Raw genomic sequence first — 18,461 nt, 5'->3', positions numbered from 1 at the left:
CTCCAGCTGCTTTACGGGATGCACCCTGGACCCGGGAGCAAGCAGGGCTGGGACTATCCCGATGTATTTCTGTGTTCCCTTCCTACGCATCCCAAAGCCAAATCGCTGCGTTGTCCCTGCAGATCTGCTCCAGCCTTTGCCACCAAACGCTGGTGCAGGGCTCACACGGGGGCCATCTCCTCTGTCCTTGTTGAGCAGACAGCCGGGCCCAGCAGGAACCAAGCTGTTTCCCATTTCAGGGGCCCAGTTTGCCGGGAGAGCCGTGTGTGCAACTTCCCCTTCCCAGCTTCCCTCTTACTGCGCTGGGGAGCGAGCCTTAACCCCAGCACCCTCCACTGAACGCCCTGGGCAGGGAAAGACCCTCCCGGCCCCGCCGAGGGGGGCACATGCGCTGTACAGACAATGCTGGGCCCCAGGAGGGATGCCAAGACCCCCACACACCTTCACACCCCCATGGGGTGCATCCGTCCCGGCCACGCAGGCAAACACCAGGCAGCTGCCCAGGGACAGGCAGCGCCAGGCTCTGCCCAGGTCCTACAGCCCAGCACTGGGCTTCTGTCTGTGAATGCTCATTACCTACAGCAGGATCCTGGGGGGTCCTTCACGAACCCTCTCAGCCCCTCGCCATCCCCTGGCTGTGTCAGGGCTCAGCGCATTGGTGGGCAAGGACATATGGGGCCCAGGAGACATCCTGCCATGGGTCTGGACCAGCTGCCAGGACCCACGCCTAAGGAAGATCCCAGGTCTCAGCAGGATCACCCAGTTGGTCTGCTGTATCCAGAGGTCTCCTCACGCTCTCAAGCCTGCTCACAACACCTCTCTTCAAGCACCTTCCACCACAAGGAATGGCAGGACAGGCTGGGACTCCAGCCCAGCACGTCTGTACCCCAAGCCCTGATGTTAGACCTTGGCCAGTCTTCTGCTCAAGCAGCCCATGGCTAACGGGAAGGCCACCTTCTCCACCACTGCTTCTATGGTCTCATGCAGCCACCCACTGCAGCTGAGCCCAGCGGTAGAGCAGACCCTGGACATGGAAGGGAGAACTGAGCAGATCAGGCCAGGGCAGGAGCATGGGACGTGGCATGTGAGGGATGTCCCATCTGCTTGGATGCAACTGAAGGGGACAACCCCCTCAGCCAAGGAGGAGCTTCCACCCAGCGCCAGCTAAGCAGAGGTGATTGCCCCCAGATCCCAGGCTCTGTGACCCCTGGTCCCCCTGAGGAGCACGGGAAGCTGGGCCAAGTGCGGGGCTCTGCAGCACACCCTTCACGTGCCCCCTCTCTGCCGTCATCCCAGCACACACGGAAATCCCACCACTGCCAAACCGAGCCACCCGGGAAGAAGATAAACCCCAAGGAAAGGTTGCTCCCACCCAGCCCACCCTGCCTCCTGCCCTCTCCATCCAGACCTGACAACCATCATCAGAAGACATAGTGGTCCCCAGCACCAGGCAAACAGAGCCAGCCCCATCTCCTGAGCCCACCACGGCGAGGGGTGGGGGGTCCCTGGCAGCTGAGCACAGAGGGAATTCCCCCCCCCTTGCTCTCCCTGGCTCTGCTCCCCACAGCGTCAGCCCGCGAGAGGGGATGGGGCCCGGACGGTACCTGGCTGGCATGGACTCCCGGCTCCATCGCTTGCCATCTCGAGGGAAGGAGCAGCCGCCTCTCTCCTGGAGAGCGCACAGGGAAGGCAGCTGCTCTTCACTCACGCTGGAGCGGGTTCCTATGGCGATGCAGAATCAATTATAATAAAAGGTGGAGCACAGCAATTGGAGCTGAGAGAAGTTTCGTGAGCTCCCTGCCTGGGAAAGCCAGACCATGGGAGAGCCTGCCCATCCCCGGGCTACAGCTCCTGGATCCCTGTGTTCCCCGCCCCAAACAGCCCCTCTAATCCCCAGGGCAACGCGTCTGCACCACTCTCCCCCTCCAACACACCCCAGACATCTGTCTGTCCACAGGCAGCGTCTGTCCCAGCCCCACGGCCCCACTCCTGGCAGCCTGAGATGCTCCGGAGCGAGCAGAGCATCCCTGCGGGACAGGCACACCCCAGCCAGACAGGCCATCGCCTGGTGCACCCAGGATGAGGGACTGCACATCAGAGAGATGCTGGGGGCACAGCTGGCCGTGAAGATGTTCAAGGGACAGCAAAATCTCACTGCAGCCCAGCGAGGACCTTCCCACCCCAGGCTCAAGCAGCCATCCAGCTTTCCGGGATGCAAAGAGCTGCCGGGCTTGCAGGGAGTCACACCCAGCTCACGGGGAACCGTGCCCGGGCTCTGGGGGCTCTCCAGGAACCCAGCTACATGCCTGGACCTGAACCAGGAGCCCAGCACAGCCTGGCTGCCTGGCAGTCCCGCACCGGCTCTGCCTGCTGCTGCCTCCCACCTGCATGCCCTCCCCACCTCCGTGAGCCGGATCGCCACGAGCCAACTCGAAGGATGAGTTTTTCTGCTCTGGAGAAAGCCAACCAGAGCCTTGGAGCCTGGGATGATGAGATGCAGTTTGGAGGAAGAACGAGCACCAGGTGGTTGGTCACCACAACCAAGACAGAACGACCATAGGGTCGTTATCCACACCCAGCTTCAAGGGACATCCTCAAAGCTAAAAGGCGCAGCAATCACAGGGTCCAGGCCCCTGCCAGGAGGAGGTCAGCACATCAAAAGTGACCTGCAAATAAATATACTCAGTCACACCATCAAACCCCCTGAGCATTTGGCACCGCCCAGCCGTCTCAGCTCCTCCCAGGGCTCCAGCAAGAAGGATTTGACCCTTTGCAATCCCCAACTGGGACTGCAATCTCAGCGATTTCCCAAGTGCAAAAATTCATCTGGCCAAAAATTAGTCACCAAACCATCAAAGCGAACTCCTCTCTGTGTAGCGGTACCAGAGGAGCAGAACTGTGATCCCCCTCAGCACAGTGCAGCATGCCCCCTCCCTACGACGAGGTGATTCATTGTAAATATCTGGAAATAACCACCCAATTTCCTGCTCGATCCATCTCAGCTGCTAATTGAAATGTTTTTTTTCTGAAAGGTGCCTACTGAGAGCATTCTCACACTTAATCAGTGCAGGGAACGCTCGCTGCCTGGGGCAAAGGGGAGACAGGACACATTAGTGGCCTCTCTGCAAAATTAATGTTGCTTTGCTAGTCATCCGTCCTCTGGCAGGACTCGGGGAGGGGGGTGAATGAACACCGGTTCCTCAAGGCCTCTTCACATCCATGCACGGAAGAGTCGCGGGAGCCTTTTGCGCTCTGCGGCTGCACCGTTTGCGGAGCCGGGTCCCCTGCAAGGCGCAGGACCTGCTCATGTCAAGGACGCTCAGAGCCCTCCTGCTGACGGGCACCCACTGGCAGAGCATCCTCCATGCAGTCCACCCCACCCCAACCCAGCTCAGCCCAGTATAGCCCAGCCCATTTCAGCCCATCTTACCTCAATGCAGTCCAGTCCAGCCCAGTCAAGCCCTGTCTAACCCTCCCTTTGGCCCCACAGCCATGATTTTCACGTGTCTCCTGCACCACAGTTAGCCAAGTAACCTTGCCACGTCCTGAACATCACAGCTCCTGGCCAGGATGAGACCTCTGAGCTGCTCCCACCAGCACAGCATCCAAACTCACGACGGCAGCCGGTCCCTGAGACGACAGCATGAGTTTTCACCATTTCCAGCTGTTGCTTGGTTTTGAGACCCAGATTTCTTGTGGGCTTCCCTGTGGCTCATTTACCTCTCCAAGCGACTGTGTCTTTCCCAGTCGTCCTTTGCCCCAGGCTGTTGGGCTGTGAAGGCAAGGGAGCGCAAACCAACCTCCCTCCAGCTGCCCTGGCCGCTTGCACGCTTTCCGTGAAGCCTGCTCCAGCCTGTGCTACCATTTCTAAGCCCAATCTGTGGAGAGGGGTCCTCAACGCCTCCCCCAGCCCTTCCCCTCTCTCAGAAGCCAGCTGGGTGCAATGCACAGAGCTGCTGTGGAGACCCAGCACCCTGCACCCTGCACCAACCCCGAGAGGAGCATCCCCCGCCGCGGGGCATCCTCGGTCCTGCCGCTCCCGTGTCAGACCGTGACAGCAGCTCTGCTCCGTGCTGGAGACTGTGGCTGCATCTCAATGAGCTCCCGCTGATTTCATCTCCTTTAAACTGATGAGGGTTGTTTGTGCAAACACAATTACTTCAGCTGAGGGCTCTCCATGAGCCAGCCATGTTACGGGTCGGACGGGAATTCCCCGGCTGGGATCGTTTCCAGCAGAGCAGGCTGCATCTGTGACCCCGACTGGTCTCTTCGCCCTGAGCAGGAGCCAAGAGGAGCAAGGAGGGCTGAGCACGCGGGTGTGCAGCAGTCCCAGCCCACACCTTCCCAAAAGCACGGGGACTGGAGTACCTGTGAGGAGCAGCGGAGCCTGCAACCCTCGCTGTTGCAACCTGGTTTGCTTTGGAGCCTTCCCAGAGGAGCACAAAACCCCACCAGGCAAGCGGGTCACTCCTTGCCGCAACAGTGGCAGCAGCTCTTACTGTGCTGCCTGGTAGCGCCTCGTAGAGACCAAGAAGGTCTCCTCTGGCCCAGAAGTTCCCAGCACTGCAGGCAAAGCCCGTCAGGACAAGGCTTCTCGACCAAAGCAACGGACCTTGTTGGGCTCTGCGAGGAGAGCAGATCTCTCTCCTTCAAGGAACTGGCAGCAGGGTAAGCACAAAATGGCTTTAGTGACCACATGCGTGGATTCCCCAAGAGTGATAAGTCTGGGCAAGCCACCCTTTATGGTCAAGCCACAGTGTACAGAGGATCCCAGGTCCAGTATCCAGGGGACACCAGCCCTACAGGACAGAGAGCAAGACCTGTAGCGTGCGTAGGATCCCCACCTCCTGTCTCCCAGGACGGCTGCAGGCAGCTGGATGGGGGTGTGTGTAAGCTGATTGCATGGGGAAAAGATCTCAGCTGTAGCACTGCTTGTGCTGGCCACCTACACTCCAGACAGGTGGGAAACATTTAAAAAATTATCATTAAAAAAAATAACAAAACAAAATAATGGAACATCTTAACCAGGATCCTGCGCTGATCATCGCCCTTTCCAGCGCTGTACCCTCTCCCTCTGTCCCTGAGCAGACAAAGAAGAGCTGGAAGCCGAACTCCATCTGCTCTAATACTTTTGTCTTGAAATTCCTCCCTCCTTAAGCCTCTGTGAAAAAGTACGTGCCTGGGGGAATCACTACACGGGGAGCTTCCCACTCTGCCCTCTCTTCTTGGAAGGGTTTCGGAGCTGGAGGACATCCTTCTGCTGAAGATTTTGCCTCTTACAACAGAAAAAGCTGGATGAGCCTCGGGGAAACTGGGGACACAAGTTCCCGCAGGCACACGGAAGGCTCCGGCATTCGAAAATCTCGGTCCCGACTGCACTTCGGAGCACGGATCTCACACCGCGCCGCAGCCTGCGCAGCCACCGCCCCAGCAAAGCACCGGGAGGGGTGGGCCAGGCTTCGGGCTGTGCTGAGCTCATTGCACCGCCGGGAGTTTGTTCTGCCTGGACTTAAAGGACTTGATAATTAAAGGAGGTTCAGCCCTTGCATTCTCTCACTACTTCTGAAAGAAAAAGGCAGAGTGTTTCTCTAATCAAAAATCTATTCACCTATGAAACGCAATAAATCTCAGAAAGGGACCTAAGCTCTTTTTTTTAAGTGCTGACAAAGTGATATTGTAAAATACTGCAGTGGTTGCACTGGGTAAAACCCTGTGGCACGGAATGACTGTTTTTGTCTTTGAGGATGGTGACTGCAAACGCACACATGGCTGCTTCGTTTCCAGGCAAAAATAGTTGCCCGTGGCTCAGTGAAAATCATTCTCTATTCATGCAGGTTTCACTAATTAAAGATTTTAATTTAGCTGCCAATGGCCATTAACGAAAATTCACTTCTGACTTATTGTGGGATGGGACTGCAGCAAGGGCTGGACGACTCCGGAGAGCTTCTCGGCTCTCCCAGGTCCGAAGGCAACGAGCTGCGCTGCTGCAGGCTGCCGTGGAGCGAGGCGGTGGGGACGCAGCCAGGTCACACACGCCAGTCCCCTCTCCCAATCCCCCGAGACCGGCAGGGCTGGTGGCAGCTCCCATCCCCTTTCCTGGAAAGTACCGAGTGCCGAGCCGAACCTTCCTGCCGCGGGCTGAGGACACATTTCTCAGCGTGCTTGGGTGACAAGGAGGGAAGAGAGTGTCCTTCCTCGGGCTTATCCAGAGCGCTCGGGAGCCGCTGACTCCTCCGTAATGGCAGCTGATCAAGCAGAGAATTGCACCTCGTTACTCTTTCCCGCGAGCCAAGTTCAGCTTTGCAAAGCTATTACGGAGAACATGAATGATGCTCTACAGCTGACCTGTTCTTAGATATCTGCAAGTGTTGTGACCTCTCCCTGCGCAGCCTCCCAGCCCCAGCAACTACCAAGAGCTCCCGTAACCATTACAGAGAGGGGAGCAGAGGAACTGTGGTCCTTCTGCTACTCCAGCACCTGTAGAGTTCATGACAGTGTCATCTTGGAGTCCTCTGCAGCCAGGGACTGCCACGGCCACAGTGAGCCCTGGAGAGGACCAAGTGATGCCAGGGAGAGGGCCTGGGGGTACGGTTTCTAGGCCACGTCTTGGAGGGTGAACAGGCACGTGCAGTGCAAAGCAGAGGTGGTAAGACCAGTTGCCCTGGTCCCCAAGCCTGCACATTCCCTGTCTGTTAGCACCAGGTGAGACAGAAGCATCCTGAAGATCATTCCTCTTTGCTCCCAGAGGCTCCTGCTGTCCCAGCTTCTGCCTAGGAGACATAGTTAGTCTTAAGAAAATCCGAGATGGACGTGTCACCAGTTGCTGTGGCTGTGACGGCTGGCATTGGTCAGCAGACTGTTGATGATGGACTATCAAGATCTCCTACTTGATCACCTAAGTTTGTCCAGCTTGATCCACATAATTCTCTTGAAGATGAACTGTTCCACTGGCAGTAACAGAGAAAAAGAGCACAAGGTTTCACGTGGTCGGTGTAAGTGCCCGACCCAAGGCTGGGATGCAAATTTGGAGCTGACACCAGATAAAGACCAGGCTTTAAGCAAATGTTTGCTGTCTTTTGAAGCAGACCCTCCTTGGGGAAAGTGATCCCTTGGGCTCAGCATAGCCAAAGCCGAAGAAGCTCTTCCCGCACCCTCAGAAGGCTTCCAGAGAAGCGACCCTGCTCCTGTCACCAAGTAGCAATGCCACGGGTTGGCCGGGTCATTGGCAGCTGCTGGATTAAGTCCCCAAATCCACAGCTAAGGAACGTTATTGACACTGCAAGGTCAAGCCACTTGAAAGCTGGGATTTGCCAGACAGAAGGTTGTCTCAGCCACTTTAATTAGGCCCCCTTCTGCAACAACAGCATTATGATACAGCAATTAATGGCAAAATCACTCGCTATTTCTTCCTATGCCTGGGCAGCTGTTCAACGTCTCTGCTAATTCTCCTTTTTCAGCGTTTGGCCTTGCTGTTCCACATGCTGCATCCAACCTCGTTTGGACCACAAGACTGTGAGACCCCTCTGCGATTGCGATGGTGGACCCGAGCTCCAGGAGCGATAGAGAATCACCCCCCGCGACAGAGGGTGAGGACGGACAGGGGGGTTTTGGAGGACTTTGTTGCTGGTTTCAGTCTCATCTCGCCAGATGTATCAATGACATTTTCCTCCCATGGACAAATGTGAACCAACGAAGAGGTAACCATCACTATGCTTTGTTTCAGGTTCTGTTCTAAAGGACAAAGCTTTTTTCTGCAACAAGAAGGAAACATAAGTTTCCTCCAATCTCATTTAAGCCAAAATTTTCCTTAAAAAAAAAAAAAAGTATCCTGCAGTAGATCCAAAGCAAGGTCTTGTAAACAGGTAGAGCTGGGCACAGTGACAAGCAATCAATATATGATTTTACAACAGAAGCCACTAGGCAACCCTGGCTCTACAAGAGACAGGAAAATGAGGGAAGACCTGGTCTTTTTACCCCAAATCTAGCACACGTGACTGCTGAGGAGGACAGAGCTGCAGAAGCCCTGCTGCATGGGCCACATTGCTGAAGTCCTTGAAATAGCAGCTCTGCTCCTCCTGAGATGGAAGGTTGCTCTCATCCTCCTTCCCCTCATCGGATGGTCAAGAATCTTCTCATTGCCAGCTCCGTTTTGTCCCAGCCAGGTCCATACACGGATGCCCAGACCTCTCGGTCAGCAGGGACCTTTCCTGCCTGTGGGCTGGCACCACGGGGCTGACAGGGAACACCCGGCTACTGGTGTGCTGTGGGGCAGAGAGGGAGTGCGCCTGCTTCACTGTAATTAGTGTGAATCATTGAATAAAATGTCCCCTTCCTGACTTCAGCATGTGTTAGTGAAATAGCTCTATCAAAGCTGCCTTGTCAGGGGACAAGAAGTATCTTTCTGCTGGGATTATACAGCCGTGGAATTATCCCTTGCCTTTGACAAGATCAATTAATTACTTCAAAGTCATTTGCAGTAATAAATTAACTTCTCTTCTTTCCTCCCCATTAGACCGGAGTGTAGCTGCTGAGTAAACAGAGGTATCTGGGCAGGCACACGGTGCCCAGCCTGAGGCCCCCGTGGCCAGGCTCTGCAGCAGACACAGGCTGGGTTCCCTCAGCTCGCTGCCCAGCCACGCTGCAGGTCTGCAGTCCAGACACGCAGGAACCTGGGCACCTCTTGACAGAGCTCCAGGGTCTCCCTGTCCCTCGTTGTCACAACCACGGATGCACACGTGCTCTCCACCACCACCCTGAACAGGCATCTTCAAGCCGCAGAAGAGCTGATGCCTTGCAGCCCAAGTCATTAATGCAGATGGGGTTTACCTCCCCACTTCTACTCAGACACCAGATCAGATGCTCAACACCAGTTAGAGCAGCACAGAGAGCTGCCCCAAACTGCCCCAGTATCTCCCTGCATTCCTCCCAGAGGTGGCCTCAGGTGATGGGCAAGAGTCCCAGCCTGGGGAGTCTGTCTTGGGCTGGGATGTGAACACTGGGTGGAGGCTGAGAGCTGGAAGATGTCCACGGGAGGCTGAGAAGACGAAAGAAGTCTTGGAGCCATAGTTTCCAGGGGCCAGGCAACACAGATAAACATAAGGAAGAAATCCAGACCCTGAGTCCCAAGGAGAAGACTCCTGCGGCCTCTTCAGACAGGCCACTAACAGGGGGAACCAGGAGCTGAAGCGAGACCAACAGAGAGGCAATGCACCCACAGCTGCAGACAACCAACCTCTGAAACAAAGTCCTACAGCTTTCAGTCAAAACCAGCCATTTTCTAGGTGAGTCAGGGTGGTAGATTTACCACCTGCTGCTAAATGCAAAAGAGTGAATCATAGAATCATTTACATTGGAAAAGACCCCTAAGATCATGCGAGGCTGCTCCCCGGCCAGCCCCATGCCCGATGGCACACCAGAGTATGATATGGGTGTCTCCTGCCCCTCAGGCCTTCCTTGAGTCTTGGCTGGAGGATGTGGGCACAGCAACATCAACCAAGGTCCAGGCTCTTGGTCCCACCAGCCACATGAGGACAGCCCTGGTGACTAGCTCTGTTGGACACACATTGGCAGCAACTGAGCCGTCGTCAGCCCTGCAGCTTTCTGGTTTCTCTTTTCTTGCCATGGGTCTACACAAGCAGATTTCACATCCGGGCTAAGTCAGGCTGTGTCCTTGACCCATCCTCCTCCACTTGGGGTGACCCATCTACCCAGCTCTGGAAATGGTTCTGTCAAACCCAGACCCACACAACAGCAAAGGGAGAAGCATCCAAAAAGCAAGATGGTTTTCAACAGATATATTCAAGCGATGTGTCAGCCCAGGTGACATGGAGGCTCCAGGACACAAATTGGGTTGACACCTTCGCTGGGACACATTAATCTGGTCCTAGATAATTCACGCAGAGAGTCTAGCGATAAAGAGAAGCATTCCCTGAGCAGGCTTTTTCTGAAAGAATTTGTCACCATCAATAAATTGCTGGGAGATTTATTTCTGCCAGCCCTAAAACTGCACACAAAGTAATGTGATTTGTTCAAACTCTTTAACATGCTGTTCTCCTTGATTTAAAGTCTGTTGAACTATCTTTATTTTCTTAGCACATTATTAATTCAGATTCTGGCTCTGACATGAGGGAACTGAGATGCCTCTAGAGTCTGTTATATGGGAATGAAAGAAGGAAAGGGCAGATGGAAGGGCTTAGGCAGCAAAAAAACAGCTCAGTATAACTTCAAGCTGGGAATGAGCAAATGTTATCCGCAGTTTGCTCATCACTTATGTTCTTTTTCATGCCCACAGCTTTGACCACATTAAGACAACCCAGCTCCAGAGCTCCCCAGGGGTTTTTCATCCAAGACTACATAAACGTATTTCACCCTCCTCAGCTCTTTGACTTGCAACCTGGGCTCCAAGGCTGGGACAGCAAGTCTCCAAGACTTCACTGAACTTAACCGCTGGTGTATTGGACAAGAGCTATCTCCAAGCCTTCAGGATAGTTTGCCAGCTTTTGCAAGACACCTGATCAGCCCCTGCACAATTTAAAGAGTCTTTCCTTCACAGCAGTGCCTCTGAGGCCTGTGGTGAGGAAGCTTATGCTTTTAACTAAGCTTTGTGGCACAAACTGTGGCAACATCTCACCAAAACTGCCAGCTCCAGCATCCACCCACACTAACCCAGAGCAGCAGGGATGAAAACCCGGGGAAGTGTTCAGCCCAGGGCTGGAGAGGGTGTCATCTCCAGCAAGGACCCACAAATCAGCATGGAAACACCCCATAAGCGCCAAGGAACACGTCTTCCACCATTTTTGTACAAAAACAGCAAACTTCCACCCTGTGCTGGCTGAGACCAGTGGGTAAATTGCCTACAGGAACCTTCCTGTCTTTAATCTCCGTGTCCCCGAGCCGGGCTGTGTAAAACAACTTCAGCAATTCCTTGGCTGAAAAAAGCTCCCACTGAACATCTGCTCTGAGAAGCAACAGCCCTTCACTGTCTCATTAGCAAGTTCCCAGGAGAAGGAGCAACCTTTGCAGATGCTCAGCTTTTGTTTGCTGCGTGCTGACCGGGAACGAGAAGTCTTGGGCCAACGGCGAGCAGGGGGTCACCCAGCCCCAGGCAACAGGAGCTCCAGCCATGGATGGGTGCGCTCAGCCTCATTAAATCCGGTGGTGAAACCAAGCTGCACACTCACTGCTTCTGTAGATCAGGACTCTGACTGCCAAGCTGGCTCCTCGGGGCTGCGCTGGCAATCTGGAAGAGCGTGAGTACTGCAAGCTCTAATTGCTCAGCTTTGGTGGTTGTGCTCCTCTGCCTTCTGCTGTCTGTGTGCTGGTATAACCAGAGACCTCAGCATCTTGCTCCAGGCACAGCAGAGACACTTCCACCACTGTGAAGACCTCATGACCCCCCCTAACGACACGGGGGAAATGCCGGTCTATTGCCAGCGGGAAGCATGTGGGCGTTCTCCACCCTACAAGCCACTCGTCCTTGGTCTCTGACCTGCCCATGCTGCCTCATCTCTCTCATCATCTTGTCTACCAGCTCAGGGCTTACCCAGTCCAGCGCTCAGAATTATTTATCCTCAAACACTTAACAGCCATGCCTGAATGAGAAGTGCAGCCACATCAGCGGGGAGACAAAGCCGCCTCCAGCAGGGACCAGCCCATGCACGGTGCCTGTTGCACCCTCCTGACGCTTCACCAGTGCGACTGCGCTCCCAGCTCATCTACCTCTCAGCCTGCCAGCTCCCGCAGCATCCCGACTTCAAGAGCAAGCCCGTGGCCAGTGCAGGTTGCCATGGTACCCGCAACGTACCTTAACTGCATTGACATTAACCGCACGGCTTTTCTAATCACGCTGCTGTAGCCCGGTGGTCTTCCTCGCCTGGCACGGCTCCAGGGCAGGGTTAAGGTGCTCAGCTCTCACCACGGTCTCTGTACAGTTTACTCTGCCTCAACGGTGAGCAGAGCTCGGCGTGGGATCACTGCCTCCTCCCTCACTAGATTTTTTTTTCTCTCTCCCCCCTTGAATCACTGATTCATGTTCTCAGTCTTAATTGCATCATAACCCAGTTTTGTCTGGGAATCTATTCCAGGAGCAGGAGGGTGCCTAATACAAAGATACTGAAGGGACTGCACCTTTCTGCATCTCCCGGAGGTGCAGGCATCATTACAGCGAGGGCTGGTGCCAGCAGAATGTGTCTATCAAGTATCATTGTGCAAAAGGGCCTTGCTCTGTAGAGCAACGTGTTCGAGGAGCTAAGAAACTACTCCAGTATTCCCCAATTCTCCCAACAGTGATGGTCCTGCTGCTGTGAGGTTCCTCTGGATTATCCACAGGAAACCTCATGGTCCAACACATCCACCCAACATCTGGTTATGATGTCCTGTGGACTCCAGAATCACAGGATGTTAGGGGTTGGAAGGGACCTCTGTGGGTCATCTAGTCCAACCCCTGAGAGCTATGGCTTTATGGGCTACGGTTCCTTTTCCCAGAAACTCAGCAATACCAATGGGAGAAGAGTCAGAGTGTTTGGACTTCAGTGAAAAGCTGTTTGACAAAGCCTTATTTTGCTTCAGATATTACCTAGAAATCACTGGAGAGGCAAACCTCACTGGCAGGTGGACCAGCTGGGTCACGGCAGGCACAGATGTCCTGGCTTTGCTGGGTGTCGGAACGAAGGGCTCGTGCATTCACCTTAACGGCTCTGGGAACGTGAGCTGCGGCCAGGGGACGGAAAAAGGATGCCAGTTTGGAAAGAGAGACAGGCACCGAGCCAGCGGGAACAGCTCGGTTAAGCTGAGCATCGGTCTGAGATCTAACACGTTTTAATCGGCCGGACTAGATAATCTGTGCCGTGTCTCCCTCGGAAAAACAGTGCTTAAAGTCAGGAATCTTTAGCTGGGATTGCTAACGACTGTGTTGAGCCAGGATATGTGATTACAGGCTATTGATTACCCTCCTCCTCTTTCTGGAGAACAGCAAGCACAGTTCCTGGACTGAAGAAAGAACAATAGATACAGAAGCAACTACAGACTCTGTACAGTTCAGCTACGACAGCACTCAAGGTTTCTAAGGTAAGCTGGGAACCAAACCAAGAGATATATATGAAATAAGATAAAATGCTGCAGCACTAACAGAGTATGCCCATGCCAGGCAAGCTGACTGTTATTTTCAATAAGATCACTGTTTATAGAAAGAAATCCCAATTAATGTCATCTACCAGGATTTCAGCAAAGTGCTTGGTATGGTGAGAAATCTGTAGTCAGGCTGGGGGTGATGGCAAATGAAAGAGGATGAGCTGTCAGCCAGAAAGCAGAGAGAAAGATGTGGGGGGGTTGCTGAAAAGGGAGCATGCAGAGATGTTTCTACTGGAGTTCCTCACAGCCCATTCCTGAAGGCTGACTGCATTAGGTTCTGCTACTGGCCAGACACAACCGAGTAAGAAATGTGCTGGAAAAAAATGGATGATGACAGTTTGAGAGGCATCACTGAGGTCGTGGAAGACTTGGACATCACTGGAAAGATCATAGGGTCATCAAGGAGCCTAAGCCATAAAGAAGAGCGGGTCTGAAGGACCAGGATAATGAGACAAGAGAAGCAATAAGGGTAAGGCTTAAGAGCCCTCATCTGGAAAACTGCATGTGCAGGTCCAAAACATGGTCTCAAACAGCACTGGATGCAGGAAAGGCTGTGCAGGTCCTCCATGGGATGTGAAGTTTTATGATAGCAGACCAGAAGAGCTCAGCCTAGTGAAAAAACAGCAGAGAGGTAATCACTGCTGTCTAAAAAACCCCACTAGAGAATAAGGAGCAGAGAGGGTGAAGTGCTGTCAAATACAAAGGCCAAGAGTAGCTCAAGCCTGCTTGTCTGGAGGCTGCTGGGTCTCTCTAGGTACCTCCAAAGGCCTCAGAGATGCAGATGATGGCTGCTACCCAGAGATCCTGAATCAACCCAACAGACCCATCCAAAGCACCGGTAGCAGACAGCAGGTTTGGATGTTCCTACACTGAGCTGTCTCCCCATTATCCACCTTCAACACTGGAGAGCAGTCTGCACTCCAAATCGTTGTCAGCAAAGCTAAGGCACTCAAGAGCGTAAAACAGATGCTGACAACTCAGCTGACAACGCTGCAGCAGCAGATCTGAAAACGTAGATGGTCACAGAGGAAAAGGAACAACCCTGGTTTTGTTCTAGGGATGGATATACAAAGCATCTGCAAAATCTCCTTGTCCAGGAGAAGCTGCATCTCTCCTGAGGGTCCGCCAGCAGCACAGCAGCATCGCATTCAAGGACGGCTGTGTCTCTACCGGGACCATACAGCTGCACGCACAAGCACAGGGTGGGTCAGCACAGCCATCATGGGAACGCAGCAACTGTCATCAAGACGTGACCAGGGTTGTAAATGGGGTAGCAAATGGATGGCCCAGCCCTGGGACCCTCCCTGGTGTTTCCAGCTCTCATCCCAGGTGGTCGGGGCGGGCGGAGGGGAGCAACAAGCATCCCACTCCCTGGTCTCTTGGGTGAGCTTCCCCTGTGCACGCTCCATATGCACAGCAGAGTGCCTTGGAGAAGAGCCAGCGTGCAGAAAATGAGAAGCAGATGTAATCTCAGCAGAACAGGAACCAGGGGACACAATTAGAATGAGTGTCTCAATAATTAAAACACCCTAATGAGCGTGCTGGCAGGGAAGGTCTCTGCCACTACATTGCAGGTGAGGAATGATGCAGTGTCCTCTCCTCGGGACCCAGGCTTGGCATAAGAAGGGCCAAAATCTAATTTGTGACCTCCTAGGAGCTCTCTAGTGGGATGCCCATCTCGGGTCCTCCCTGCCAGCCCCGAAACATAGATTTTCAGTGGAGAAGACAGTCTTTCAGGCTCCAACTCCAAGCAGTCTACAGCAGTGGCAGCTTTTAGGAGGAGATGGAGAGATGGCTCCATCTCAAGGGAGCACCTTGGGCATAAGAGCAGGAGGGATGCATGTCCAAGGCAATATGATGAGATCAGCTCCCACACAATGCCAATACAGATCTTCCCACGTCGGAGCAGGGGAGGGCAAGGAGGAGGTGGAACCAGATCCAGAGAGCTTAGTGAACGAGTGGATCCAAGGGCAGCAGCAGAACTAGAGTCTGTTCAGCCCGTGGTCGGGGTTGGCAAGGGAAAAAGAAATCCACTGAAAGAAGCAGCAAATGCAAATCCAGGGCTCTCCAAAAGCCCAGAATCACACCCGTGCTGGTTCCCAATTTTCAGGTCCTTCGGGCCAGTTCTCACCATTTCCTCATACCTCTTGTGACGCCAGAAGTCTCATGCCAAGCCTCTGGCATCGCAGGAAGATGTACTTTTTCAAAAACAGAAAAGCAGCACCAGTGGTTAGAGTTCAGCTATAAATACGAAACAAAGCTTAAATAGACCATATATAAGCTCTCAATAGATTGTTTTCTGCATATGCTTATTTCCAAGTGAACGTCGTGAAGCTGCAGTCCTTAACCTGCCCTGAGGTAAGTCCTCTTCACAGCAGATATGTAAAAATGTCTATTCTTTGAAAACTGCCTGTTCTGTTGCTAATGGAATAATATCTTTAAAACCTGCACCTGTACTTAGCCAGAGCTTATTTAGATTCATCCTGCAGCCCCTGGGCTTAGATATAACTTTGCTGGGTAGATTGAGGTGGTTCTCCAGCCAGGCTTTAGCACCCTGTGACTAGGACATCTCTGATAACCCAGGCTTTCATGGTAAAGCCTCTGTTTCCCATCTTCACTCATCAGTCACTTTCTTGACTGACTTTTCTCCAATTTATTAACACCCTGCTGATCAGCCCTGGAGACTAATGGCAGTAAAGTCATAGCCCCGCTATCGCTCAAGACTGCAGTTCTCCAGCCAAGGATCTCATCTGAGTTCTAGTCACAGCCACACACTGGAAGCCCAGATCCCCTTCAATGTCTGCCCTGCTTCCCCAAACTTCTTATGTTTTTAACAAATCACACACCCTTGGCTGGGCGCACCTGCTGAACGAGTGATCCAACTCTCTGTATCACTGAACTGCCATCTCCATTACATACATACAGAACGGGCACAAACTGAAGCAGAGGAAGCTCCAGCTGAACCCGAGGAAGAACTTCTTCCCTCTGAGGGTGACGGAGCCCTGGCCCAGGCTGCCCAGGGAGGCTGTGGAGTCTCCTTCTCTGGAGATATTCCAGACCCGCCTGGACGTGGTGCTGTGCAGCCTGCTCTGGGTGACCCTGCTTGGGCAGGGGGTTGGGCTGGGTGACCCACAGAGGGCCCTGCCAACCCCCACCATTCTGTGATTCTGTGATACATACAGCTCCCCCAGTCTTTACATCCACCAGATACCTTTCAGAGATCACATTTTGGTGACTGATCACCGAGGAGGAGCAGCCCTGCAGAACCCAGCCGAGTCTTTGGTGCTGATCCACCCACGATCGTTACCTCTCAGACCTGTTTCTCAGCCTGTTTCAATACACAGCACAAGCGTCCAGCCTGGAGTAACCACCCATCCTCTGCTTTTGGTGTCCTTCCAGAAGAGCATCAACCCTAGGCCCCTGAGGTTCATTGGTTCTCTTTTCACTCAGCTCATGCCCAGGGGTGCCTCTGCAGTCCTTCAGCTGATCCAGCTCTGAAGGAGCCTGAACCTCACTGCATCTGACAGGTTCTTACGGCAGCCCGGCAATACCACGTGGGATACCTGTGGTACGATACCATCACCAACTGGGCTAAGTCTCACGTTTAGCTAAAATGCAGACAGGAAGGGTTCATCTTTGGCAGTTTCCCTTTGTGTCCTGGAAAACAAACCAAGGAGACGTGGGCTGAATAGTGGACAGCGGGGTGGGTAAAAAATTACATGAACTGTCAGATTAAAAGGTCAATTGTTTACGTGGAACAAGCATTGATTACAAGTGATGCTTTTCACAGGGCAGTGCTGGTGCAGATGTAATCTCAAAACCTCAGAAACCTGGAGGAAAGAACTAACAGAAACCTCAGCAGATACAAAGTCCTGCCACTGAGCCAGGATAACGCCATACACCAGGGCCGAGCGGCTGGAAAGCAGATCAGCAGAGGACACAGAGGTCCTGGTGGACACATTGGCCAGGAGTCAGCTGTATGCCCTTGAGGAGATGAAGGCCAACTGCTGTATGATGTAGGGGAGGTGTCAGGTGAACCCATCAACCAAAACATGGGTGAGGAGAAGAGCTCCACTGGAGAGTGAAATGAGGGAGCCTTAGAAAGGGCAGTGAGTGCCGGAGCCAACGGACTGGTTTCCAAGAACTCGGACAACCAGTTAAAGCCTCCAGAAATGCCACTGCCCTGGGACAACACAGAGCGGCACAGCTCGCTGTGGTCAGGACCAGTTCTCCTGCCCCTTCCAGAAGTCCCAGTCGCTTCTTTGCTGGGCAGAGTCCAAGAGGGCAGAAAGCAAACTGTCTTTTGCAAAAGTTGCTCGCACACAGCAGTTAAAAGACAACCATCATCTCAGATTTCTGATTATTGCTTAATAGAAGGAAATGACCCAGCCTAACAGAAACTGGCAGACTATTATTGGCAATTATTTGATTCCTTCACTAAACTGGAGCCCTGGCCAGCTCAGAGCCCCTTCCAGGCCCCTCTTTGGGCTACAGACAAGCATAGTTCCCACTCTAGATGACTCTGAACCTAGGGGGAGGCAGGAGGACAGGACAAGAGTACATCTGGGGACAGGGCTCATGACCTCAGCAACCCCAGTGCAATCAGCCCGATGGGAGCTAAATACTTCCACACGCAGATTCCCAGAGTGAAACATTCCCATTGTTAGCAGGAACAAAGCTGGTCCCCCACTTCAGCATTAAACATTGTAATAAAATGTTGTATAAAGCAGATCCTTGTCATCTTAATTAACATTTGAAATGGAATGTTTTCATTTAGAAAAGAAAACAGCAATTTTTCCTCAAAGTTAACATTTTCCCATGGAAAATATCGATGGATGCTGGTGAAAATATTGCCAGGAAATATCCACCCATCGGAGTCTCAAGAAATTCAAGCTCTCTTCCAGCACTACCACTAATTCACCGTGTCCTGGAGAAGCCACTCTCGGTCAGGACTGGGTCCACCATGTGTAGGGCAGATGCCCTGTGGGTAGGCACCCTGGAGCGGGTCACCCAGACAGCACCCCAGGTTAGGAGGGGATGAACCTTCCCTTTTCTCTCAAAGGCAGCGGAGGCCACCCATACCAACAGTGCCGGCACATATGTGCATGAAGGACCTCCAAATGGAGACACAGAGACCTTGCCTTGCAGGGACCCAGCCTTGCTCTGGCCTTGTGCACGTGCATCCCCCTCCCAGCATCACCAGCTACATGTGAATCATTTGTGGAAGCTGGGTAACGAACTGACATAAAGTAAGCATTCGTGATTGGGAGCGTGTGACTCATTACAAATATTTAATGATGAGTTCATTGGAGCGAGACCTTCACGCATCCCTC

At 53.2% G+C, this 18,461-nt stretch overlaps 1 protein-coding gene across 2 annotated transcripts in view; it reads right to left on the bottom strand.

The window, feature by feature from the left end:
• Positions 1 to 18,461, bottom strand: part of CTXN1 (cortexin 1) — a 42,230-nt gene that overhangs the window by 6,487 nt on the left and 17,282 nt on the right. Inside the window, exon 2 of one of the 2 annotated variants that reach the window (XM_075444089.1) lies at positions 1,605 to 1,722. The exons of the other annotated variant lie outside the window; for it this stretch is intronic. The gene's annotated coding sequence lies outside the window, so the exon portion shown is untranslated. The remainder of the gene's footprint in view (positions 1 to 1,604; positions 1,723 to 18,461) is intronic. 2 annotated transcript variants of the gene reach the window in all.

The sequence above is a fragment of the Opisthocomus hoazin genome, chromosome 27, assembly GCF_030867145.1.
Source record: "Opisthocomus hoazin isolate bOpiHoa1 chromosome 27, bOpiHoa1.hap1, whole genome shotgun sequence".
Lineage (NCBI taxonomy): Eukaryota > Metazoa > Chordata > Aves > Opisthocomiformes > Opisthocomidae > Opisthocomus > Opisthocomus hoazin.
Note: the sequence above shows the minus strand (reverse complement) of the source record. Positions and strands in the feature narration are given on the sequence as shown.